The 9,221-nt window shown below is 36.4% G+C and overlaps 1 pseudogene; it reads right to left on the reverse strand.

The window, feature by feature from the left end:
• Positions 1-7,849: 7,849 nt before the first annotated feature.
• Positions 7,850-7,974, reverse strand: LOC145291814 (U2 spliceosomal RNA; annotated as a pseudogene).
• Positions 7,975-9,221: the final 1,247 nt, after the last annotated feature.

Below are 9,221 nucleotides of genomic sequence, written 5' to 3' on the forward strand. Positions count from 1 at the left end.
TTATGACATCTTACCATTTATTGTTTTGGGTTCAAATCAAGATATTAAGTAAGAACCATGTCCAAGAAACCTATATCTAAAATTTTAAGTGTGTAGACCCAAAATTGTCGAAGGAGTTTGGTAGAATTCTTAAATGTAAATCGTTGAACTTTGACCCATTAACAGCGAAATTTCTGGCCGAAAACTGATCTCAGTACCCTGTATATCAAACTTCGAGTATGTAGACTAAAAATCGATAGAGGTATTGCGTAGGGAAATGTACACAGGCAGAGAGACACAGATACACTGGCACGTTCACTTATATATATATATATATATATATATATATATATATATATATATATTATACACTGCGTATCAAATTATTAACGAGTTTACATTTTTTTAAATATTTAAGGAACGAGCGAATAAAAATCCAGGAACATTTGAGAAAGTGCTTACAATACTATTCAGCTACTCCTGTCAGAAAAATATTAGTATTTAAAGCAGTATTAGCGAAATTATGGTAGAAAATAGGAATATCTGTTAACTTCGGTGTGTCAAGCTATTAACGAGGTTGAGAAATAACACAATATATCATTTACTTGTTTATTGAAATATTTTTCAAACATTAAATGAACTAGGAAAATGCTTAGAACACATATTCGATCCTTTCTTATTAACGACTTATAAAAGACGTTGGCTCACAGAATTAGTCAAATTTGTTATTTCGTCAACAGTTATTCCTCGCGATAACTCTTGGAGAACATCACACAACTATTTGCTCCTGAATCGGCGGCCACATGCAGAGAGGCGTCGCTTTAATATACTCCAAAGCTTCCTGATTGGGCTCAAATCTGGTGAATTCGCAGGCCACTCCATTTTCTGTAGTCCAGAGAACCCCCGTTGTTGCAAATATTCTTTGCTTTTGTTTGCTGCATGCGAGGGAGCATTATCCTGTATAAAAATACTTGTTCTTCTGAACGTCAGCCTTTGCTTCTTCAGCCATGGTTAAAAATGCTCATCCAGAAAACTATGTAAGCATTTGAAGTCATCTTTACGCCTTCGCGGATTCTCCATGGGCCAACTAAAGTACCTCCGATAATATCTGTCCGAATCATTTTCCCAGCACCACCTTGTTGGCGCCTTAAACGCCGATGACGATGTCGTCCAACTAAGCCCCACCGCATGCTCCAGCCATCTTGACCATCAAGGGTGACACCCACTTCATCCGTGAACAAAACTTTGGAAAATCCGTTTCCATGTTGTCCTCTGCCAATTTCAATCGGTTTTGTATGTGATGTTGCTTTAATGGAGGCTTTGTCACAGGTTTAACAGACTGTGCCACTTCTTTCAGAAGGCGACGTCGAGTACTTTTTCAGATATTCTTCAATCTTGTTTGGTCAAAGACTTCTCGACTTGTCTGCCCAGGCTTCTGAAGAATTCCATGTTTAATTTGGAGTAGACGAGCGTGAAACAACTCTAGATTTACTTTTATCAGCTCTCTTATGTACATTTGTAGGATCCTTGACAAAGTTCTTCACAGTTTGATGGTAGCTTCCTATCATTTTCGATATTTCGAGGGTAGTTTACCTTTTGCTAGCTGTTTTGTAATAGTACTTTTTTTCAGAACTACTAAAACCACCTTTACGACCCATTTTATTGACGAAACAAACTGCCTTGGTAATAATTTGACACACCTCAAATATCGTGGATTCAGCAATTACGATGGCAAGTTATTTACATTGCGCTGAACAGCACAAAATTTTCACAGTACGCTCAACTCAGCATTGCCAATGTGTCCGAAACCTTTGATACGAAACTACCGGTATGTTTCTGAAACTGCTAAAAAATGTTATCTCGTTATAATTTGACACGCAGTATATATATATATATATATATATATATATATATATATATACATACACACGTATATATATATATATATATATATATATATATATATATATATATATATATGATTATTCTAATATTGTGTATTCCTTGAGGTTAATATATCGACATTTTGGTGTCACTGAAACAGTACTTATAGAAAGTAGAGCTAAATAATTATATCTATCCATATGCGTGGGATTATAAAAAAATCAGTCAGATAAATTATACAGAAATCTTGAATAAATAACAAAAAGCTACAGATTGTATACATATGATGACAGGATGTATGTTTGTTGGGTAATTGACATTGTAAAAGTTAATTAGCTATTATCGAACTATCTGCCTATTTATCTATTTATCTCTCTATTCATTGATATTCTTAAAATAGTTTTATTGTTTATAGAATCAAGTGTAACAGTGGATTTTAGCTGAAGATATTTATATAAATTAGCTAGGTTAAATATAAACAAAATAACATTGGGCAGGCAGACGTGGAAAGGTCACACGTAAGGGATACCTGTGCTTTTGAATTCTTACGTAACGGAACTGAGGTCAGAAATCGGGAAGTTTAGAGTCGAGAGTTGGAGTTTGATCATCAGACTGAACCGGCAGCAGAGTTGGGGTCCAGTCACACAGGTTAATAGACGTACTTGGCGGACTGTGAGAAGAAGAAACATGTAGAAGAAATGCAGACTCCCGTGAAACTATTTGAGACAACTGAAATAAATGTATATTATAAACATATAAAGTGTTGTTCTTGTTGTTTTCATGAAAAGAAAGAACAGATGTTTCAACTGGATTGTGCTGATCGTTTCATGGTTGCGTCACGGAGATCAGCAAGTGAAGGTACAAAACTCTTCAAGAAAAAATGTATGAACTGTAAAATATACTGGCTGTACAAATATACATGCGATTAATACGTTTTAATAGAGATGTTATAAGAAAATATCATTAACAAAATATCAGACCCAATATATAACATATTACACGTTTTATAATATATATCTCCCACCTGACAATATAACATGTTTACCGGTGTGTATTCTTAATGAACAGTTGGTCGAGGTGTAAGGATTCAACAGATATAAAGCCAGTAGTATGAAATTTACTATTGAATAATACATCTATTGAACGTTTTTCATTTAATGTTATCGTTGGATGATAATACGCGTTAAAAGATAATTATATGTATGAATCAGCATGCAATAAATCATTAAATACTTTATTAAGTACAGGATTTCTTTATCTTTTAATCCTTTAATTTCTCACAAAAATATTTGGAAGAATAGATCTATTTACATTCACATGTCTAACCATTTGAGATTACACTGAATTTAAAAAGAGATCACAGCTATAATATTATACACGTATTTTTTAATGTATAAATAAAGGTGACTTCTTTGCAAGGTTTGAATTCATCGACAAGCGGCAATCCTTATTTTCGTCACTGTCGATTGCGAAAGCATTCACCGCAAGCGCATGTAAGTATGAAAAATAATTATTTATAGTTTATATTTTTTGTACTCTTTTAATAAATAAATCTTTAAATGTTTAGCACTGCATGGGAAATAAAAATGTCGGTCAATTTATCTGGCTGCGAGATCGCGACTTTCTTTCGCTGAATCATTATAGATCCTCTAAATTTTCATTAAGCTTCATTAATGGACAAATAAAATCCCTTCATTTCGTTCTATCCTATGGGGTTATGTCTTCGTTAGCGAACATAAATGGCTCCGTTTGAAGTTCGAATCCTTCAGCCAGCGACAATCATTATATCCTGCACTGATGGTTGCGAAAGCATGAGGGAGTTGTGTCTCAAGGTATAAAATAATTATTTATAATATATATATATATATATATATATATATATATATATATATATATATAGTGATGAGAGTCGACTGAAGAGAGCCTGAGGCGGACATTAAGAGCAGTCCTCAACTACCGGGCTTGAAACCGTCGGTACCGACTACCGATATAAATGTAAATTCCTGTATATATTATACAATATATATATATATATATACTCTATTTGGGATACCTAGTTTTATCTATTCAGTTATATAGGAGTATTTATCTGAATATTAATACGATAGCGTGCAGGTTATTTTCTGTATCTCGCTTACATACGGGTCGTTTAATTGTAATGTACTTTCATTTCTTGTCATAAATAACTTACCAAGTATTATACATAAGTTTCGGTTTCGGTTTCGATTATACCTGATGCCACTTAATGCTCTTTTATATAAATAATTCCATCGAGATTTTCCATAAGTTCTGGTTTCAGTTTTGATTATTATTGATGGCACTCCAGTAATCTATTTTTGTATAAATAAATTTATCAAAATTGTTTATAAGTTTTGGTTTCGGTTTCGAATGTAGCTGAAAGGAACTCAAGTTATATATATATATATATATATATTTATATATAAATATACAAATAAATATAAAAATCGATAGAGCATTAACTCTATAATAATATATACGAAATCTGCACGAATAAAAATATCATATTTAAGCGTACTTTCCGATCGGGCTTTGCTGGCCGTTAGTGGTAGCTTAGATAAATACTTGTGCAGTTTTAACAAAAAAGCTACAATAATATCAGAGCGTCTCCATTTATACTGAACATCTACAGAATGCCAACATGAATATATTACATATGAATGAGTCCCCTGAGGAATTTCCACAGACCCCGCTAGTTTAACTTTCTACGCTTGCTATTTTTGTTCTGAGTCTAATATCAGAGACACTAAATAGTTTTTTTATTAGAGGATCGAATCATCGTAATAGTGAATGCACATATGCGTTTTCCTGCAGATTTTGCATGGTGCATCAGACATGCTATCCATTTGAAGTCACGTGTTCTTTGGTCGGCGTAATTTAGAGATTTTAGTTTAAGTACCCGATTAAAATGTTGGGTGTCTTTGTGGTTCAAACACCTGATGTTGGCATTAGAAAGAAACACAAAAGAGATTTCCATCACGCATAATAACGGCTAAGCTTGTTTGCTTCCCTTGCAAATTCCCGCCGGGCGAAATACGCCAATCGCATCCAAACCGATGATGACATGATTACCGCCAACGCGGAATTACTATTGTATATTAGCTTCATTGTCATTTGATCACGAATTACTCGTCATTCATTGTCGCCTCATCGTAATTATATGACATCATGTCGAGACAGCAATTACTGTCTATCCCTTCGTTTACTTTCAACACAACATCCACAATAACAAATACAATGCTTTATCAAATATATAAATTTATTTATGTGTATATATGTGGACGCTCTACTTATAGTTTCTCTATAGCCCATTCTCGCATAGAGACAGTGATGTTCCCTAACCGCCTCCCAGATAGTGACCACCAGAAAGATTGACTTTTAGACTTATTCCTTTCAACAGAACCTTAAGATTCAAAAAGTCTACTCGGAAACGCAGACAACCTCGTGGTATCAGTAGACATTGTACTCAAATCCCAACCCCAAGGTGTGGAGCTATTGCTCTAAACGACAAGGTATTACGAAAGCCTGACTTTGAAGCCACCAGAGAACATATCAAGGATGTCCCCTAGATCAATATCTACTCTCTCCCTAATAGACACGTCCCCGTCCGTAGTCACAAGTCAAATGCAAATAGGCAAAAAAATTTATAGATGCTATAATTAATTGTAAGAGAGTTATACCACAGCCAAATAAAGGCATGCTGAAATAACCAGGGAATACATAGTATCGCAGAAGATCGTGTTTTATGAATAATCTATAATAGTGTTGTGAATAAATTCCCCCACAATCCAACAACCAGAAGTGTGCTTGCACGGCAACCGAAACACCCGCACAATTGTTCGGCAATTCACCTCCAACTCCACTCTAGAGCCAACAAACAACTCACCCCAATTTTATGTATGCGGACGGAAGCTACAATTGATGATCTGTAAATCACCTCTTTTACATGTTTCCGATATCATAAAACTTAGACATCTCCAAGGCGTGTGGGATTGACTTAATTTCTGCTATACTAGTTAAGGAATGCCCAGCTGAGCTAGCCTCCATACTTTACAAACTCTGAAACAATGGCCTTGCTGAATCTCGCTTCCCTAATTTCTGGAATTTGTGGTAACAGTGTATAAGAACTCTGGTGAAGGGACCAACCCTCTCAATTATTGTCCTATCAGTCCGCACCCTCTCTTCGCTAAAATCGTTCAGGCGCTAATCAACCAAGCACTAGTCCACCACCTTGCAAAAGCTAATTTTCTATCTGACAAACAGTAATGATTTAGGCAATATCGTACTGCCTCAGATATTTTAAATCATCTCTTAACGCTTATCCCATGCACTGGATAAAGCGGTTAAGCCAGGACTGTAGCCCTCGATATATTCAAGGCTTTTGACAAAGTTTGGCATTAAGGGCTGCTACTGAAAATTAATTCGTAGGGTATAACAGGATGAATACTAAATATAATTAGATCCTCCTTAGACAATAGAAACATCAAGGTGGTCCTTGATGGACGTTCCTTCAAGCGAAATAACATTAATGCTGAACTGTCTTGTGGGTCGGTCATTAGACCACCGTTATTCCTGATATTCTTCAATGCCATTCCAATAATATTGTGTCTGAGGTGGGTATATTTGCTGAGATACAACGCTACGTAACATGCATCAAGAAACGACGGATGTACTCAAATACAAGACAATGGCTTAATCCTTTAGAAAGTGACATCTAGAATGGTAACGTAAATAGATGATAAAATTTAATGCAAGTAAGACCATGCCGCTCCCCTTGAACAATTACAAGAAGCCTCTGCAACCACCGATATCCATGACAAATAACTCCCTACCCGTGAATCCTATTTCAAAACTCCTCGGCTTAACGAATATGAACGGGAACAAATACATGGAGGACATTGTGAAAGCTATAGCAAGGGAATGGGCTCCCCTCTATCGTGCTAGAAAACTACGCACACCTGAGAATATCCTGTACCTCTACAAGATCACCATTCGCCCATGCATGGAGTATTGTTGCCACATCTGGGCTAATACATCTACCACTAATCTTTCCTTCGTGGATCCAAAATAGGTTCTCCAATCTAATAGGCCCCACTTTGTCATCTAGGCTCAAACATCTATTCCATCACCGCAATGTTGCATCTTTGTGCCTGTTTGACAAGTATTTTAATGGGGTATGCTCTGATGAACTCGTTGCACTTGTGCCCCATCGACGTACATATGCCCGATAAATCCCCTTAGCAACAAAATCACACCCCTTCACTGTTGACATCCCTAAATGTCCCAAAATTTACTAGACTAATAACTTCTTCGCTAGAAAGTCTATACTTTGAGATTCCCTTTCTGCTACTTGCGTCTTAAGCTGTACTGACATGCAGAAGTTCAAATGTAATGTACACTAACATCTTAATCTTTCTTAGGCATGATCACAATTAGTAGCCCCTTACGTCAAAGGAGTCATATGCCTTGTTTGGTGTAAAAGTAAGTTAAATATGTACACACACAACTACATATATATATATGTGTGTGTGTGTGTGTGTGTGTGTGTGTGTGTGTGTGTGTGTGTGCGTGTGTGTACATATTACGAGTTCTACAACATGCACTTAAAATAAGGCGGAGGTGATATCGACTTAATCGTAGTGAAAATATCACATAAGATGAGTACAGTAGTCCAGATAATCTAAACAAGGCCGATAGCCATTAGTCGCGTGATCTCGTGTAATGAATGAATGCGTGAATGTAGGATTGACATGCAATTCTTAAAGATAAACTAAAATGAACGAAAATGGGCTGAAATGACTTAAATAAATAAAAAGTAAATGACTTAGAATGACTTTAATGAACTTAAGGATGAATTGAATGATCTTAAGAATGACTTGAATGCTTAAAAAATAGCTGGAATCCTTAAAAAAAAAAATTGAATGATCTGAAGAATGACTTTAATGGTTTTGAAACTGACTGCTTGTAGTGTGGGTGATCATTTTACACACTATGATTACAGAAAAGTGCCCCCCACTTTATATCACAATAAATACAGCGTGTAGTAAGAACAGATACTACACTTTGATCTTGGCCAAAAAGCCAAGAATAGGGTATTTATTTGCTCCCCTACTTAGCAAATTAGGCACAAGGCCGATTTTTAATGTGAGGAGTGAAGGGGAAATAGCGACCAACTCCCCAGGGAGTAGGGGAGCTGGATAGTGACAATTGGTATAAAGGGTTGCCTCTACATTGGCCAATGTCTTATATGTGGGAGTGGTGTTTATTTGCTCAACCTCCAAGCAAATTGGGCACAAGACCGATTTTTAATGTGAGGAGTGAAGGGGGAATGAGGACCAACTCTCCGGGGAGTAGGGGAGCTGGATAGTAACAATTGGTATGAAGGGTTTTCCCTACATTGACCAAGGTTTTATATGTGGGGGAAACCCCACATATGGTCTTTGCTTGCAGTATCTGCCGGAACAGATACTACACTTTGATCTTGGCCAAAAGACCAATAAAAGCTATGTTTATTTGCTCCCCCACCGAGCAAATTAGGCACAAGGACGATTTTTAATGTAAGGAGTGAAGGGGAAATGGGGACCAACTCCCCGGGGAGGAGGGGAGCTGGGTAATGACAATTGGTATGAAGCTAACATTGACCAAGGTCTTATATATGGGATTGCCCCCACATATGGTCTTTGCTTATAGTATCTGCCGCAACAAGATGCTACACTTTGATCTTGGCCAAAAGGCCAAGAAAAGCTTAAAAAGCTAAAAACAGCATCAATTAACAACAGACCTTTAATCTTAACCAAAAAGGCCAAGCGCAAAGTGTTACCGACAGACCGACAGACCGATCGACGGACCGACCGACCGACAGACCACCAGACCGACCGACCGACCGACCGACCGACCGACCGAATGTCTTATAGAGTCGTATGCACGCGACTAATAATACAAATTATGAAACCTTATGTAAATTCACATCGTTTCACTTTAATAGAGGGAGATAAAAATAGATTAATTCATTGTCTACATATTGCTGTATACTGTTTAGTACTATAATCTGTGTCAAGTTAGATTGAGTCATATTTAATCTTATAACAGTATATTCGTTAGTGTTATTTTGCTTCTTTGGGCCACTATATTAATCTAGGAGTTCTTCCCGCAACGTTTCGTCTTGTGTCACATACGACATTCATCAAGTACGTCTTGTCAAATTATACGAAATTTCGGATGAGACACTTTATTTAATCTACGGGGATAGTTGTCACTATTTTGTCAACAACGACTTACAAGCAATTGTTTATTGTATTCATTGAATAGTATTGTAGATTTTATCTTCAATCTCTAAATGG

This window comes from Euprymna scolopes, chromosome 12 (genome assembly GCF_053919585.1).
Source record: "Euprymna scolopes isolate OS-2025 chromosome 12, ASM5391958v1, whole genome shotgun sequence".
NCBI classification, from domain to species: Eukaryota; Metazoa; Mollusca; class Cephalopoda; order Sepiida; family Sepiolidae; genus Euprymna; species Euprymna scolopes.